At 32.3% G+C, this 19359-nt stretch overlaps 1 long non-coding RNA gene across 1 annotated transcript; it reads right to left on the reverse strand.

Moving 5' to 3' along the window:
• Window positions 1-1435: 1435 nt before the first annotated feature.
• Window positions 1436-19359, reverse strand: LOC120580910 (uncharacterized). Its single transcript, XR_005646676.1, has 2 exons — window positions 19119-19359; window positions 1436-1520 (listed from the first exon to the last, which is right to left on the reverse strand). It is a non-coding gene; the product is annotated as an uncharacterized lncRNA (long non-coding RNA).

Here is a 19359-nt window from a genome sequence, read left to right on the forward strand (position 1 = left end):
TGGTCACTCTTTTTGTAAAAAAAAAAAATGCTTTGGTCACTCTTCGAAACTCTAAAGGCTTGTTTGATCTCATAATCGGCGAGTTTCATATATTTGTAATGAATGGATTTGAATTCCAAAAGCAAATTCAAGATGAATTTCAACTTCCTATTATAGGTAAGTATCATTTTTCACTCCCAACTATTAAATCTACCTTGCAATTTTGTCCTTTTTAACTTTTTATGTTTTGAATACTCTTTATTAATATTATGCAGTTCTTTCACTATCGTATACATTATGATATGTTTAAATATATGACTTTTACCTTTTGTTTCAAATAGTGATGTCGAAAGACAATACATCAGACATAATCTCCATGACTTTAGAACACGGAGCAACACACTACATTGTTAAACCATTTTGTCCTGAAGACCTTAGAGATATTTGGAAATATGCTATGGAAGCAAAGAAAAATAAACTATTTATTGATAGTTTATTTGCAGCAAGTGAAGAAGAAGAAACATCAACTGATCAACTACAAACAAAAAAGAAATGTAGTAAAAGAAAGAGTTTTGGTAATCACCAAGGTGAATGGGAGTTTGGAGTTGTTAAGATGAAGGGGAGTTGTGATGATTTTACTAAATTTCTTATTAATTTCAAACTCCCCTTCATCTTGGCTATAATCACAACTCTTTCTTTTACTACATTTCTTTTTTGTTTGTAGTAGATCAGTTAATGTCTCTTGTTCTTCACTTGCTGCAGATAAACTATCAATAAATAGTTTATTTTTCTTTGCTTCCAATGCATACTTCCAAATGTCTCTAAAGTTTTCAGCACAAAATGCGTTAACAATATAGCGTGCTGCTCCAAGTTCTAAAGTCATGGAGATAATGTCTGGTACATGTATTGTCTTTAGACATCACTATTTGAAACAAAAGGTAAAATGTCATATATTTAAATATATCATAACTTATACTATAGTGAAACTACTGCATAATATTAATATAGAGTATTGAAAACATAAAAAATAAAAAATTGCAAGGTATATTTAATGACTAAAAATTAGACTTAATATTTAGTTGGAAGGGAAAAATGATACTAACCTATATCAGGAAGTTGAAATTCATCTTGAATTTTCTTTTGGAATTCAAATACATTCATTTCAAATATATGAAACTTACTGATTATGAGATCAAACAAGCCTTTAGAGTCTTGAATAGTGACCAAAGCATGGTTATCATCTTTGGCAGTTTGAATTGAAAATTAAAAAAAAAAAAAAAAAAAAAAAGCTCATTCAAATTTTGTAATGTACAAATGAATGTTAGCCACCATTTAAATATTGAATATTTAACAATTAAATGGATAACAATTTAATATTTATGGATCTTTTCAAAAAAAAATACATATTATTTTTGGATACTTTTGGTATTTCGTCGATTTGATTTGGAGGTTTTTGACAATTTTATTTGATGAATATCTTCATTCCCATCTGCAGATTGACCTTCATCCATTATTGCAATGATCAAACTGGATCTGTAAATCTGAACAATTTTGAGAAAAAACAAAACATGTAGAAGAAATGGTCAAACTATTAGATTGATAATTCTATTGATTGGTATTGTCGTTACAAATTAGTTGTAAATCAAATTTAAAGCACACAGTTTGACAACTAGATTAATTTCTGAACTTTTCAGATGAATCAAGGATCAATCTCTAATGGAATTTAAGAGGCACTGAGATATTGAAAATTTGATTTAATAAATAAAGTATATATGAGAACACGTGAACAGAAAAACAAACAGTATGAAGAATCGCGAAAAAACTGGTAAACATAAAACAAAGGAAAAATAAGGAAGAAGAAGAAATTGGGGAGAAATATATTGTGGATGCGGCCACTTTTATATGCAATTTCCACCGAGAGAGAAGATGAAATTAGGTTTAGGTTAATGGACTTGGGCCAATGTAAGTTTTATACCACAACAACAAACTAGTTCTATCGGCCCCTCTTATTGGTCCCACCTCCCCCCGCCCCCCCAAAATAAAATAAAATAATACCCTTGTATTCACCGGTCCGTGCTTACATTCCAATTTGATAGGACTGTATCATACGTACGATAAATAATATTGTAGTTTTTTCATGTGGATATGAAGTTAAAACTTGGACGTTTATTTTTCCAGCATCGAATCAAATACATTTTCTCAATAATATGCAAAATAACCATACGAGACACTCCTCACCTTACAAGTCGGTTTTGTAAGAATGAGTTAGACCCTAAATTTCGACATAGTATCAGAGCCTATCCTAGATCTTTTGTTGGGTATCCCATATCATCCACGCTTTAGGCCCATTGGGCTAGGCTGAAGCGTGACGGGGTGTCTTGGAAATTCCACCTTTATTACGGTCCGCCCCTAGTCGCCTAAATTGCGACCTTTGGTTTGCCTTCATTACAGCCTCTAACACCTTCATTGTGTTGGCTTTGAGGGGCTGGATTTTGTCCCACATTGGATAGATAGGACTGTTAAGAAGTGTTTATTAAGAGGAAGCACCTCTCACCTTACAAACTAGTTTTGTACATATGAGTTAGGCCCCAAATTTTATAATCATTTCTGCCAAGTTGCATATAGTTTGACTCGTTTGGATTGAAAGAAACAAGAGGTGCTTCAAAGATCACATGAAAAGTCTGATAGATAGGATAATATCAGAAAATAACTTCAACTACAAGCTAATTAAAGGTCATGGCAATGACTCCATGCACGATTTCAAAGTAACTCAATTTTCTAGACTACAGCCAAGAGTGCTATGAGTCATACCCTCTTAGAGGTTTTACAAACTCCACCTTCTCCCTCTCTTGGATCAAAACCAATGTGGATGTGATGCAGTACAGAAGCGTAGGCTAGCAAGCTTTAAACCTAGATTGAAAAAAGACAAGTTTGCATTCGACAAACTTATGAAATAAAGGTTCTGGAAACCACCAAAAATTGAGAAAAGCTCTCTGAAATAATATTGAATAAAAAGTTGCCTCTTAGGCTACATCTGTAAAGCTTAACTAGGGAAATAACAAACCTTAAAGGGCCAAAAATAACAAACATAAAATAAAACAAACAAATAATAAAATTAGGCTGAATTAATAAATACTAATAAATTACTAAGAAAACCCTCCTACATCAGTCTCATCCACCTCTAAGGAAATAGACCCCAAGTTCTCATTATGATAAAGAGCTTCCCATGTATATTGACTCCTCCAATGAACAAGAGACAACCCTCCTGAATGCATTCTAACACTAATACAGTGGTTTCTACACTCATTTCATCCAAAAATCAAAGAATCAAAATATAAACCCAATTCCCAAATTAACCAAAACCCTCATGTTAAAATCAAAATCAGAACTTTAATCTATACTATTGAGAGTAAACCTCACCCTTACCTTAATCGAAGAACAAAGCTCTACAGAATTCTTGTTCTCTCCTCTTGGTTTCTCTTCTCCTAGCCTTTTCTCCCAAAAACTGCTTGTACGTAAAACTGTTTTTCTGACTTCTCCAACTCCTTACTTAACTCCCTCTTAATTCTAATTAACTTCCGCTTAATTCCCTTAATTAAAATATAACCCCTAGAATTCCAAATAATTCTATTTCTCATATTATTCTAATAAATACTAAAAATAAATCATTTAATAAAATATAACACACCACATAATCAACAATAATTATTTAAAATCATATAAAAGACTCTAAATAAATCAGAAATAATTAAAATAACAACTAGTGCGTTATAGAGCGTACAATGAGTTGGATGATCGTAATTGACTAAGAGAAACCCACAACTAAGATTGACACCATATTTTCAACTAAGATGACTCTTATCCTTTCAACTAAGATTGACTAAAAAAAATAGTTCATCATTAAAATCCTTTTATCCATCATAATCAAATTCAACAATCAAATGTCTTGACTCTTGAAAAATGAAAACCATAACCTAATCACTAGTAAATATTGTTGGTTCAATTTCTCTTTGATTCGTAAGGGATAAGTTTAGATCTGAGTAGTGGGAGACAAGGAGAAGTTCTCTTTACCAGCCCCCGCGTCGGATTTCTTATTCACGCAAAACTATGGGGATTTGGAGGCTTGTTCATGTTTACATGTTAGAGATTTAATCTGTTCGTGTAAACTAGGACAAGTTTCACAACTTGAAAAATCCATCCAATTTGAATCATACTTGGATGAATTAGCTTTAGGTGGCTCAATGTGAGGAATTAGAATTTTCTCATTTACTAGAGATGCATACTCGTCTTTTCAACATTTTAAATTATTTTTACGTGGTGAAAGCTCGGCTTCCAGTTTTAGATTATTTTTCTTTTAAACAATTAATTTCTCAAAAGCTTTCAAAGCATCATCATGCATGTCTACTAGAGCTTCTTGTAATTTCTCATAGGAAGGATTATATTTGGATTTGGAGTTGTAACGCCCTAGTCTTTAATTTAATTATTTTGGATTTATGTGGAGTCTATTTATGATTTTAAAATAATATTTGTGGATTTTATGGTGTGTTAGATTTTATTATATAGTTTATTTTAATAATAATTAGAATAAGTGAGAATTAATATTATTTTGGAGTGTGGGGAGTTAATTAATATTTAATAGAATTAAGGGGAGTTTAATGAAAAGAAAGGGAAGTTACTTTTTGGGAGTTAAGAAAAGAGAAAAGTCAGAAAAACGTTTTTACGTGAAAATCAAGTTTTGGGAGAAAAAGGAGAGAAGAGCAAGGAGAGCCAAGTCTGTCAATTGATGTGCTTATTTTTCTGCAATTCTAAGGTAAGGGTGAGGTTTACCGCAATTGTATAGGTTCTGAATTCTGATTTTGATTTTAATAGGTTTATGAGAGAATTGGGAGAAACTAGGTTTTTGTTAGATTAATGGGTTTTGAGAGTAAGGATTGCTTTATTGATGTTAGAAATGGGTTCTGAGTGCATATAACCATTCATTCATATCTGTAAACTGATTTGGGGAGTGGATTGGAGGAAAATGGAATTTTTGGGAAAAACCTGCATTCTGCCCCTACAGAAAGTTCATCGCTCGCCTCGCGAGTAGCCTTTGCTCGCCATGGCGAGTACCTGTGAGGAAAACTGGATTTTTAAAGTGTTGTTATAAGCCGTAATTTGGGTAGTTTTATGTACCTAGATGATTTAAGAGAGGACTGGAGCAAGTTTTAGATTAAAAAGATGAATAGGGAGCTTAGAATTGATGATTTAGTGAGAAAAATGTCAAAACTCCCGAGAGCACCATATTTTCGTTCGCCTCGAACTCGCCATGGCGAGTGTCCTGTTTTTTGAGCTCGCCATAGCGAGCATATGTGCTCGCGAGGCGAGTTGCCCAGTATTTGTTTGATTGATTATGTTGTTGATGGTTGATTTATCTTGATGATTAAGCATGGCTATTATAATGGTGTATTTTTCTGGATGTTCTAAATTGGTTATAATGAATTGATGCTGGCTGGAATGTATGCTTCATTTAATTAAGTCATACATGAATGTTGTATTTTGGAGTGGTGAGTCATATACATATATATGCATAGGTTGGGTTGTATGTAGATATACACAAGTGGGTCAGCTGCATAAGCATAACAGTGGGAGAGCTTCGGCTCTGGAACGCCTTGTCGTTCAAAGTGGTGGAGCACTAGTTGCTCAAAGTGGTGTTTAGTGGTGAGGACTTATGTCCTGAAAATGAATGCTTTAACCATTCTACAGCGGTGAGGGCTACGGTCCTGATTATGGTACCACATACATGGGTGTTGTTAGAGGAGTCTTAGTGGAGTGGTGATGAGTTGCATGATTCGTTGAGTTGGTTTTTAATTACCATTTGTTGATGACATTGAAAATGATGATATTAATATAATGTTGATGAATTATTATGATAGGGTGTTAGATTCAATTGATGCATTCTTTATCTATATTATTGTTGTGAATCTCACCCCTTCTGCTTGAAAATGTTGCCCTTCCTATGGGTAACTTGCAGGTGATCCTGAGTAGTTGGTGCTGGCTCAAAGTGTCTAGGGCTCTGATACGTGGGATGAGATTTCATCGTTTAATTTCTTTCCTATGTATCAAATTTAGAATATTGCTGTTGTAGCCCTATTGATGTTGGATTTTATGATGTTAAGGCTTTCATGCCAAGAATTTATTATGGAGTTTAAAACAGTTATGAATTGTTGTTTGATGAGAATATTCCGCTGCAGATTTAATGATAAATTCGAATGATGTTTAATTAAATAGATTTTTATATTCTATTTAAAGTGATTTTGAAAATGTGATGTGACATGCCCGTTTGGATTTTACTCTGATGTTGAATTATTATTATTTAATTAATTTTGGGAAACGGGGTGTTACAGGAGTCGGAAAAAATTACTTCATGATGCTTATGTCCCATGAGACATAGGTCGGCAATTTCACTATTATCATTGTCCTCCCATGCAATATAAGCTTTCCTTCCTTTTTCTCTTTCCATTGATGTTAAACTTGGACTTTCTACTTGCTTTGGTCAAGTCCAGACATTCATTTTCAAGAAGCCTGATTTTCCACATCCATCTAAATTGGGTACATGTTCCTTCTCGAATTTAGCTCATTTGAGAATAGCTCTACTAAAGTTTATAAGATTTTTGATACTATGCTTCAACCCATTTTTTTCAATGTATCTATGGTATAGGTGCACAGATAATTCCATCTCCTCATGTCAGTGAGGTCTTCATCGGTATCATTATCCTATTCCACCAAGTGTTTAGCCTTGGACGACGAGGCTTTGAATGCAGTGGTCTTATTTCCCTTTTTCTTGATATCTTCCTCATTTTCTTTCAACCTTAGGATCTCGTGTTCATGATCTTTCAGCTTGCCAAAAAGAATGGTGATTCCAAGGGTGTTAAGGTTGAGATTCCTTTATTGCGGCGACCTAGGACTGCCAATCTCTAGTCATGCATCTCAGTACCTTGTTAGTACAATCTTCGTTTGAGATGTCTTTTCCTAAGTATTGCGGTTTGTTAACAATATGAGTGAAGCTCATTTGCATGGAGGAGATGGTTTCACCATCCTCCATGTGAATAGTTCATATTGTTAGATGAGAATATTGATTTTGATTGCTTCACGTCTTCGGTACCCTCATGGAGGGTTTCCAAAGCATCCAATATTGCCTTAGCGGCCTTACAATGTGAAACCGATTGATACTCATTCACGCAAATGGTGGAAATAAGAATGTTTCTTGCCTTCAAATCATATTGAATCTTCTTTTTATCACTGTCGGTCCAATTGGCCTTATGTTTTATTTTTGCAACCCCGTTAACTTCAACTTGAGGTTCGGACCGCTAGTTGACCATGGCGTTCCCAACATCCATGTCGACTTATTGAATATGGAAGTTCATGCATTCTTTCCAATATTCACATTTTTTGCCGTAAAAAATTGGAGCCCTACTGTACTCCCACTAAGGCTCTTTGTTCATCATATCGACTCTTTCGGTAGTTAACTGTTAGTGAACAGACCACGTTCTTGATGTCATTTATTGGTCTTTACGATGAACAAGAAGGTGCATATGGGGGGGTTTAAAAAGGTTTTTTGATTTTCAAAAGAGTTTGCGAAGGCCTGAATTGAAAACGTATGACTTATCAGATTCCAATGATGACAAGTCTAAGACAATGTTTAAAATCATCAATTATTAATAATCAAGCATAAAAATTTCAAAATTAGACATACTCAAACCAAACCTAATTACAATAAACCACATAGAGACGAAACTTAATTATGATCAAATTGAATTTGAAAAGAATCTTAATTCAATGAATCGAGATTATGTTAAGTTAAAAAATTAATCACAATCAAATCAAATAGTGTCAAACACAAAATTCATATACAAATAGTAAGGCAAAAATATAAAATGATAGGGTAGAGAACACCGGGATTTATAGTAGTTGCCCCTTTCGTCCTCGCTTCGAGATATGTTTACTTTTCTTGATAGAAAACGTCGTTATCATGAACTTTTACTATTGTTGAAAATTGTTTAGAAATTGTTAGGATTACAAATAATTCCCTCGATAACCCTAATCTTCAATCCTAAGAAATCACAACACCACCGATCTTCAAGTACCCGTTGAAATTGGAGATTTCCTAAGTTTTCGAAACTCAAGTTCCCATGAAATCCTGGGAATTCCTTCACCTTGAATTCTTATTTTCTATGTTTGAAATTTGGATCCCCTTAAACTTGAAAAGTTAGAAAGCCCCCACAATTTCCCTTCGAGGTGGAAAGAAATCCCTCTTGTCCTTTAGATCCTTGATCCTCAATCAAGTTACTTCAAAATAAACTAGTGTACAATTCCTATAACACTCTAGCAATCTATGACTAAAAATCCACAAAAAAATCTTAGAAAAAGTGTTTAATCTCAAGAACAAGTGGAGAGAGAGGTTTGGAGACTCTAGAATATTATTTGCAATTGATTAAATAAGTTGGAAGGTGTATTAGTATAACTATATATATACATGACTGACAAGTGCAATTTTTGTGGCAAAAACAACTACATGATTCGAATCATGTTAAGTATGATTCGATTCAGACACATGAAAAAGGAAAAAAAATTTAAAGTTGTGAAGATTTGATACGAATAAAAAATATTTGATATGATTCAAAAGTTTCGAGATAAAGATTGATACTCAAATTCTGGCACGTACGGGACAAATATTCTATGAGATGTCCAGGACACCAAGAATGTCGAATGAAATGTTCATAACACTTAATAACAAATACTTAACACAATAAACAATAAACAACTTTAAAGTAAAGTACAAGAAGGAAATAACACAAGATATTTGTTAACCCAGTGCGGTGCAACGTCACCTACATCTGGGGACATCCAAGCCAGGAAGAAAATCTACTATAATAGTATTAGTTTGAAGTCCTATGTGAACAGTAGTTGGTTCACTGCCTTCTCACCTAATCACTTCCCGTGATATTTCTATTTAAGAATCTCTTAGATATGAGATCCCATCTCACTTTCTCTTAATCACACAACCCGTGATTTCAATGATTACACTCAAGGAGACACACTCCAATAAATAAAACCTACTATTTGCTTAAAAGCTTTAGAGCAGTTCACAAATACAACTCAACTATCAGTCCAACTCAATGCATCAAGGGTATACAAGAGTGGCTCACAAATAACAAAGTACAAAATAAAACTCTAGATGACACTTTTCTCAATTACGACTTCAGTAGTCTTCTTTAGGTTTGAGTCTTCCTTTATATAGACAGAGAGTGCATGTGCTTGATCATCTGTCGGGCTAAACAATACAGTTGATCCAATAGTGTCTTCAGCTACAATTTTATAGAAGCATATAAAATGTTTCCTAAAATGTTTAGGACATTAAATACTAAAACACGGTCAAGGACAAAACGACAAAGGAGGCTTCTAGAACCACACGCTTCTTGGAGCACAAGCTACGTGAATCATCTCTTCTATCAAATCTTCAATGATCTCACCCATAAACCAAATCTTTCAAGATTGCGAAACATAATACTTCACCTTAAGTTAAGTTGTTGTACTAACATGTCTAGGACAGCTTTCCCAACATCTTGCTAGAATATTTTTTTTTAACATAATGCGGCCAACACAAATAAAAATCCAACATATACGAATCAAGAATATTCGATATGATTCATTCAGGCAAGGATAAATATGAAGCTATAAAGATTGATACGAATAAATAATATTTAATACAATTCAAAAAATTTTAGATGAAGATTGATACAAATAAAGAATATTTGATACGATTTGTTCAGGCAAATCACAAGATTAGAGAACTCAAATGATACGAACAACCAAATTGTGATTCGATTCGAGCATGATACAAATCATCAATTTGTGATACGATTCAAAGGTACGGAGAAATGAGTTTTGCCACAAAATGAAACTTGACAGACGAGACACTTTGAAGAAACTTAAGATCATGGATGGCTAGGTGCTTTAATATATACTAATTACTATGCACATGTAAACATCGTTAGTAATTACTATGAACATGTAAACAATAAACATCATCAAACACACTTAATACCTAGTTTTAATCAAACATCATCAAAACAACTCCATTACCAAGGGCAGCTTCATTATGCTCGTTAAGATCTACTTTAACCATATTGAGTACCTATTTATGCAGTTAAAATTTAGAATTATTCAAGTATCCTTATGAAATGAACTAGGAAACAATTGTCTGTTAGTCTTGGTTATTGTAACTGGATCTTGGATAAATGTTCATTAGATAAACGCTTTAGACATATTACATCATCTTAATGTGATAATTAGCGTAAGAAATTCAGAAGTTCTAATCGCTTGTTCCATCCTTGTTTTATTCAATTTTTTTTCATTCTTTAAAACCAAAGTTTATGCAAACCCTCTAAATTGATCACTTATAACTAACATATAATTGGTAAGTTTTCTAACTAATCGTATAATACCTGTGGATACAAACTCTTTTATTACTTGATGAGTTCTGATAGACTTGCCAAATATCAATCAATTTGCTAGTTAATTATTCCATATGGGAAGATCTTTCTATTGACTTCACCTTTATTCCTTCCTCATGGTAATGTTACCTAGAAGACTAGTCTCTGACATGGATCATGCTTTCATCAATAATATTTGGCGCAAACTGTTCAAGTTGAGAATGAGTACTTTCTACCATCCTAAAATGGATGGACAAAATGAAGTCTTGAATCTTTCTTTAGTGCAATACCTAGAATTTGTTCACCACCAACCTTCCCTTTGGTTCAACTTTCTTCCTTTAGTTGAATGGCAAGATCCTCCTTTTACTGCTCAATGTTTAATTTTGGGTTCATCACCAATAGAAGTTGTTGACAAAATATGTTGCAGACTCTACAAGTGTATTTAGAGTAAGTTATTTACATACAAGCTTATCTAACTAATTAACAACATAACTAACTAACTAACAAGTAGTTAATCATCTGTACTTTCTAACAATAGCTTGTAGTTCAAGAAACTATCCAAAAATCGCTTATTGTCACAATTAACACTCGTACTTTTTGTTATAGTTCCTACCTATAAGATGATGAGACTGCTAAGGTACTTTGATACTGATTGAAGATGGCATGATGATGAGTTTAAAAAATGAACTAATCAATTTTATGAATTATAGCGTGTGAGTTTTAATGTCTACAATAGAGGTGGTGTTGAAATGTATATCCCTTCAAGATAGGGTAGCTCAACTGGTTTGAGAAAAAGGTTATAAGGAGTTAGAGGTTTAGGGTTCAAGTCCTAGAAAGGAGAAAAAATTAGCATAACAATTACCGTACTAATATTGTCCATTCAGAAAAAGAAGAAAAAAAAAAGAGACACTTTATGAATTGCCAAACTTCGTCGAGTGTGGCAACCTTGAAGAGGATACAGTCACTCGGGGAGACCTCAGTCAAGTTCAAACATGCATGTTACCCTCCTACCCACACATACACAAGAACATATGTTGGCCTAAGTGTCAATTTTCTTTTTTCTGAGTCGACCAAGAAGTTAACGAGCGTCTCCTTCTTCAAAGTTACGACCGCCCACCTAAATATATCAAAAAAGACATCCCTAACAAAATCATGCCTTTATTTAAAGCTGAGAAGCTCCTTGCAATGAATAACAAGGAAAAATGTAAAAAATGTTTAAGCTAAACACTCGTAGGGCAGCTCTCCTTTGGCAAGTGAATTTCTAGAGCCTTAAAGTCAAATGAAATATCACCATATCACCTGCCAATAGAGACATGCCCTATGACTGATTTGCTTACTTTAATGTGTCTAGTTTGCTAAGTATCAAATGACACTCCCAACAAGTTATATAGGCTAATTCTCAAGGGTTTTATGCTTTGGATATACTTCTCTTGAATGCTACTAATTCTCCTTTTTTAAGAACAATGGCATATGCTTGAAGGAGCTAGTATCATATATAGTCTTGAAATAAGTTTTTCCATTAAGATTCTTTCTTTATTATTTTTCATGTTCAGCTTTTAGAAATAGAATCATAATATGCTCCATTTTATGAAGTGGTTGAGAGAACACATCCAATGTCATAAGGTAAAAGTTATCACCACTTCATAATATATGAAAGAGATTGCACAAAGGAATTAAAATTTTATACCGATATGTTTTCTTCTCTTTTGTGTCTTTGTTTGAAATTAGAAGGATCGAATTTCCACCTCACTATTTGCCTCATTTAGTGTGCTATGTTTCAACTGTATTAGAATAATGAAGTCATTCTTTCAAAGCAATATAGATTCTCTCTTTAGATATGATTAAAAAATACTCTAATTTTATATATTCACAGCTTCTGTTTTCTACTTCTTTAAAGTGCAAGAATTGGGAGGATGGACCAAAAACGCCACTGAGTTTTGACCATTCGCTATCATGAATAAACCAATTAATGTGCCAAAGAAAACAACTGTTTTTGGATATCCATGGTATAACCCACAAATATATATACCAATGTTTCATTGGCTTATTCCATCTTGTTATAGGGTTTTTCTAACCTATGCAACATTGCATAGGATAAGGTGCAATAAATGTACCTCTTTTTTCAACAAAGACTATCATATTAACCATTCACTTTTTATTTTATTTTTATAACCATTTTTTTAAGTGCATGGAAAAGTATTGATGAATTAAATGGAACGCTGAGTGCGAAGAAAATTTATTTAAATATAGAAGCCAGAAAAAATTTAACTCAATTATGAAAGCAGAACATTTATATACTCCAAAAATAACTATATGGAAGGATTTAGATAACAAGAACAAATTTAACTCCAAAAATTTAGATAGTAGCAACAAATTCAAAGACTAATCTCATTCCGTAAAATATAAAAAATAGTCATTCGGATGTACAATTGCAATTTAAGTAGTGTAGCATAGTCATAGCTACGTTACATAAGGAATTAGTTGAGAACATATGAGAAAAACGTGAAAAAATTGAAAGAGGGTAATTATATAACTTATTGTGGTATAGCTGTCATATGAGAACAAATGAGTGAGTTTTGAGCACTTGTCACCTGAGAAAAATATATAACGCACAAGGAAAAAATATTGTGAATGAACCAAGCTGAACTAAATATTGAGTTGTAAAAAGTAAATTATTCAATGTATGTATATAGTCAAGAACCTAAACCAAATATATAAATTATTCAATGTATCTAAAAAGTAAATTGTCTCTTGTAAATAGGACCGGAGGTAGTATTTGGAAGATGAATATTTAGTTTTTCAAAAAATACAATAAATAGAGTGGTAGAGGAGAGAGATGGAGGGAAATTAATATGATAGTTTTTTTTTTTTTGAAAAAAAGAGGTACATTTATTACACCTTATTCTATGCAATGTTGCATAGGTTAGAAAAACCCATTTATATTTTAGTGTTATTATGATTCAAAAATTGCTTTTCTCCTTATGGTATTTCTCATTCCACCCCGATTTTCCCTAAATAACTTTAGCGTGAGTTAACTCGCGGTGGCACCCAACGTAAGTTATTATGCGCCGGTGTTAGCTAACATCACAACATTTCTTGACTGAGATGCTTTTATTTTAGCCCCTAAACGTGCATTTTTCACCATATCTATTATCGGCTACCACTACATTCATTTACCACTCATTCATTCACAATACCTTACGTTCATAAATTGTGGCTGCGGTTGCAGTCATGATTGCTTGCATCGCGAATGTTGCGATACATATTGTAGTGGTTAAGGCTTGAAATATATCTAAGTTATACTTTTTTGTTATTTTTTGTTGAAACATGTGTGGGTTAATTTTTTGTTTGTTATTTTAAAGTTCTTATTTGTTGAAATTTACCTTGAATTAGTGTTGGAAAAAAGTCACACAACAGAGAATAGAAAGAAATATATAAATACTTGGTCATATAAATAAAGGTTTTTTGTGTTAATATTTCTTGCACCAATAATTAGTGGGTTTTGCTATAACTGATATGAAAAAGATACGTGAACACCCTTTAGGTGATACACCCTCCTACCACTCTTGAGTTGGTAAAAAAAATATTAAAAAAAGAGGCCTAGTGACATGGAAAGCAGCTTATAAAACATTAAAAATAAAATTAAAACAAACATAAAATAAGAAGGTAAAAGGAAACATCATATCTTTCATTTCTCTCTATCCTCACTGGAGAAGTCTCTCTCTACCAACACGCGATCTCCTCCCACTGTTTGTCCTCTTCTGCGATCTCTTCCGACCAACCCGTTTTCGTTACACAACTGTTGTCTCACAATCACTGTCGGTTCACAATCAGCAATTGTTTTCTTCCCACAATCTCTCTATTCTTAGGCGAGGTTAATCTCAAATTTTCATTTTATTTTATGACTAGGATTTGTGTTTATGGTTTATATGTCTGCATCTTGAATGTTTTTCTCCAAAATTGAATGTTTTTTTTTAAATGATTTGTTAAACCTTAATGATTTGTGTTGATTTGAAATTATTTGTGAACAACTTCAAAGGAATTAGAATTTCATGGTGTAGAAATTAATCATATTATGATATTGATTTTGTGAGAATTATGAGTTAATTGAAGCCTGATAGTATTTAGAAGTTTAGGTCATAATTTTGTTAAAATCTTCTGTTACATTACTGTCTTATTGTCTCCTTTTGGGTTGTTGCCTATTAAGATCTTATGTTGTTGGTTGCATTTGATGGGATCTACAAATGGGGTTGGGATGATAATTTGTATTGGTTAAGTTATGTCATTCTTTTGTTAGTTTGTGTGAAACATGTTATACATAGAATAACATTCACCTCTCATTGTTATTTTCTCAGTCAAAATTCACAAGTTCTCCTCCAATTATTTAGTATGTCTTTAGTGATTCGTGGTCAAAGTTATGTTAAAAAATGGCTAACTGCGGGAATTTTGGAAAGAAAAAAAAGTGTGGTTAATTATTTGTTATAATATGGTTAAGTGCATTAAACTAGTGTTGAGAACATGTGTTTGTATTTGTTATAATTGTTGTGAATATTGTTGCAAAAGAAACATTAAATTCAATAATCAGTTTCAAGATCTAAGGTGAAATATTGTTATTCATTAGAATATCCCATTAAAATGTATTCTCTGTAAATTGTATACATAATAGTAGAATAAATTAGGTGAAGAAGGAAATGTTTGTGATCCATTTTGTGATTAAATTAAATCTATTTAAAATCATCATAACATCTTAAATGGGTTTTGCTGGACTTATATTATGAATTGATGTGTAGTTTCATTTTTCTCGTAGTAGTAGTTCAGTTGATTAGTGTACAGTTTAAAGAATTTGTAATTTTCATGTTTGAAGAGAATTATGCCTATGAATGATTCATGGTGAATAAGCTTGTAGGTTGAATTGTATGGTTGTGCGGAGTTGTGATGTTTTTGATGATGAATCTTGTGATTATATTAATGAGTTTGTGGTCATAGGGGATGTCTTATGTTCAGTTTTGAATTGGTCAGGCGTCCCAAGCAATATACTCCCGCCGGTCCTATTTATAAGAGAATTTTTTGTCAACAAAAGTTGATGTATCTAGTTAAAAATTCAGTCCAAATACTGTTGACCTAAACTTCTCTTATAAATAGGACCGGAGGGAGTACTTCACATAACATATTTTTTGGGATTCATTGCTCTGCTGTTTCATTTGATCATGTATCTTCTTTGTTTAAGCTTCATGGGGTTATTGGAACCCTTTTAATTGTGCGGTTAGTTGGACTAAGTTGTACTTTTAGTTGTAGAGGCATTTGGTTTTGGCTACACATATCTTATCTTGGGTTTCTTTGATTTGTTGTCATTGCTTTTTTAGCATCATTGGGGTGTTTTTGCATGTTTCTTGTTTAGTTTTATATGTTAAGTCCTGCTGTTAGTTTACAAAATGATGAATTTATTTGGGTGTAGTTTTATTTACTTAGCATTCCTTATTCAAGCTTTTCAACATGTTCATTTAGTCATGAACCATGAAACAGAACAAAAAGGTATGTTACTTCCTTTGATCAATGATGTTTCTGTGTGTTAGATTCTGTATTCTTGTTAGATTATGATTAATTAAAAGTTGGTCCAAGAACAAATATAGTTGCTCATTAAGCCATTGAACAAGTAATGATAAAAAAAAAAATGGACTATGCTAATTTCAATAACATGTTAGGTTACCTTCTATTATTATTTTCTTAAGTTCGATATAGAAGCATTAACATTGATGAATTTTCAGGTTGATCCGTTGATTAGCAAGTTGATTTTGATAAAAACAACACATCCATGAAAGTTGTGAAAATGAGAGCTTTGATATTGAATGCAGTGCTTAGATCAATTGAATTATCTAGGATTGATACTTATCAACAAGTCAACCTAATAACGTGCCATCATAGATGATACAGGATGAGGTGAACTCAATCACAAGGAAAAGTTCATCCCTTTGCAGGAAATTTGTAAATTAGTGATAGGACTTGATGAGTTATAGTTCTATTGTAAAATTATAACAAGACATGCTAAGTTTTAGTTCCATTGGAAGATATTATCATTTTGTTATAAGTTCGTAACTTATTTTTGTATGTAATGAAATTTGGTAAAAAAATGGTTTACTCTTTTGATAAAAAGTGGATAAAAGCTTCAACAATTTGGTTAGTTCGCGAGTTTCTTTCATATTTTTGAAATTTCTAAAAACTTATCATAGAAATACCACGAGTGTGTCCCTTTTATATGTTTATATAATGTTATGAGATGATAAAAAGTAACAAATGTTAATTTCAACACTATTTTTTTTTTTAGGTACTCCTTTGATAAAAAGTGGATACATGCTTCAACAATTTGGCTAGTTCACATGTTGCTGTCATATTTTTGAAATTACTCAAAACTTATAAGAGAAATACCATGAGTGTGTCCCTTTTAAGTAACTTGTAAAATTATGAGGTGATAATGTTAATTTCTACAATAAAGATGCTTCAGCAATTTGTTAAGTTCACACGTTCTTGTCAAATTTTTAAAATTTCTCAAAACTTATCAGAGAAATGTCATGAGTGTGCCCTTTTTATGTGTGTTGTAATTAAGAGACGATATACAAAGTCACATGCTAATTTCAATACTAAAAAATTTGTAGTTACTCTTTTGATGAAAAGTGGATACACATTTTAACTGTTTGGTTATTTCACAAGTTCCTGATATTTTTTTTTTCAATTAACATAACAAAAATTACTGGAATTAGAGTTCAAGAAACGTAATAGGTGGTTATTTTTGGTATATTATTGACTTAAATTGACATATAGTTTTCATATGATAACCCATGTAACCAAATAATTGAAGCATATACCCACAATTTTACAAAGGAGTAACCATATTTTTTTCATGCATTCTAAATTTCTCATTTGTAAGTTTACCAACCTCACAAAAGAAACTTAATGGAATTATAGTCAAAGAAGTATAATAAATTGTTACTTTCAGTATTTCTTTGATAGATTGGTTTAAAATGATATAGTTTTCACAAGATAATTCCTAGTAACCAAGTAATTGAAACATATAACCACAGTATTATAAAGATATAGCCATCTTTTTTTCAAGCATCCAAAATTACTCATCTATAAGTTACATGATAATCAAGATAGAAAGTTAAGTGACTAGATGCAATTATCTGTGTTCATAGTGCAACATTGATACATGAATAATTATTTTTACAATCAAACAAGTATTCGATTAAAGATGGTTATGCCTATTAGTATAAGTAGCAGAGGCTGCGGTTTTAGGGACATATCCCAACCATGAGTTAAAACCAAACTTTTTTCTACTACCACTAGGCTATGGACAAGAATAATCTTAGTTCTTTTAATAAAAGGAACAACACAATTGGACATAGTGGATGAAATGTCTACGCAGTCTGGAATAATATTTTATATCTCAATCATCCAAATCAGACCTTGGATACATTTCATTGTGACTTTAGAATCAGTTTCTACGAGGACGTGTCCATTTTGATTTGTTGTGAGGATCCATTGGAGACACCGCTGTAGAGCTAATACTTCGGCCAAAGCAGAGGATAGTGGCCTTCATTCTAGTTTTGTTGCAACAAATTCTATAAATCTTATACAGTATCTAGACTACTATCTCATTGTATCATCCTTGAAGCATCTTGCATCCACGTTAAGATTCAGATTCATCACAACAGAAATGGTTGTACAATTGAGCTTTGAAGTGAACTCACAACATAAATCAAATGTAATTTAGAGACCAAGAAACCTAGAAGGTGGTCACTTTTGATATTTAGCTGATAAATTTGCAAAACTGATATTTTTCTCGAAGAAAAAATACACAAAACCAAATAACAAAACCATATAGCAACGATTTTTCAAAGGCACGACCATAGTTTTTTTCCTGCGTTCAAAATTTGTCATTTATTAGCGTGATTAAGAGACCAAGAAACATAGAAGGTGGTAACTTTTGATATTTTGTTGATAAATTGAAAAATTGATATTGTTTTCACAGGAAAATACATATAACCAAATAATTGAAGCATATAACCACAAATTTTCAAAGGCGTGACCAAATTGTTGTTCTGCATTCAAAATTGGTCACCTATAAGTTTATCAATATCACAACATAAATCTAATGCAATTAAGATACCAATAAACATTTGATTAAATTATCTTATTATGAAATCTAATCAGCATTACACCTCCATTGTTAACTAATAAACTGACTCAATTTCCATAAAAAAAAAGTAAGGATTTATTAAGAGACTAACCCAGTCTCTAAAGACTTAATCGATCAAACTCAATCAAATACTAATAACATCAAATTCCACCCATGATTAACTACACATCTTCAATATCTTAGCTAAAGTGCATATATGGTTCAAAAAAATCACTTTATATCCCATCTTAGTACTCTGGATTAACCAAATTGAGATTACAATTTTCACAAAAATGTTTAAATTTAATTCAAATTAAACTGATAAATGAACCGAATTGAGATTTACATTTTTCATAAAAAATGTTTAAATTTAATTCAAATTAAACTGATATGAGGAACAAGAGAATTGAATCACACACACAAAAAGAAAGGAACAAACAAAAATCGCAAGTCGGAACTAGTGAATCGAACAAAAAGACCAGAGATGAATATACCTTAGTTGAAGATGGAAGAGGGAGAAAACAGGAGGAACAAAATAGGGATTCCTGAGCACAGAAAAATCGACAGCGACAACAAGGATGTGGTTGGAGATCAACCTTCCGAAAAATCTATCAAGATGTAACGGCGACGGCATCAGCGAGAATGGTTGTGGAAATCATCTTCCCTAGAGAAAATGGAATAAGAGTGGGAGAGAGAGAGGACCGAGTGAATGAGATGAGAGAGAGAGAGAATGTA

The sequence above is a fragment of the Medicago truncatula genome, chromosome 6, assembly GCF_003473485.1.
Source record: "Medicago truncatula cultivar Jemalong A17 chromosome 6, MtrunA17r5.0-ANR, whole genome shotgun sequence".
NCBI classification, from domain to species: Eukaryota; Viridiplantae; Streptophyta; class Magnoliopsida; order Fabales; family Fabaceae; genus Medicago; species Medicago truncatula.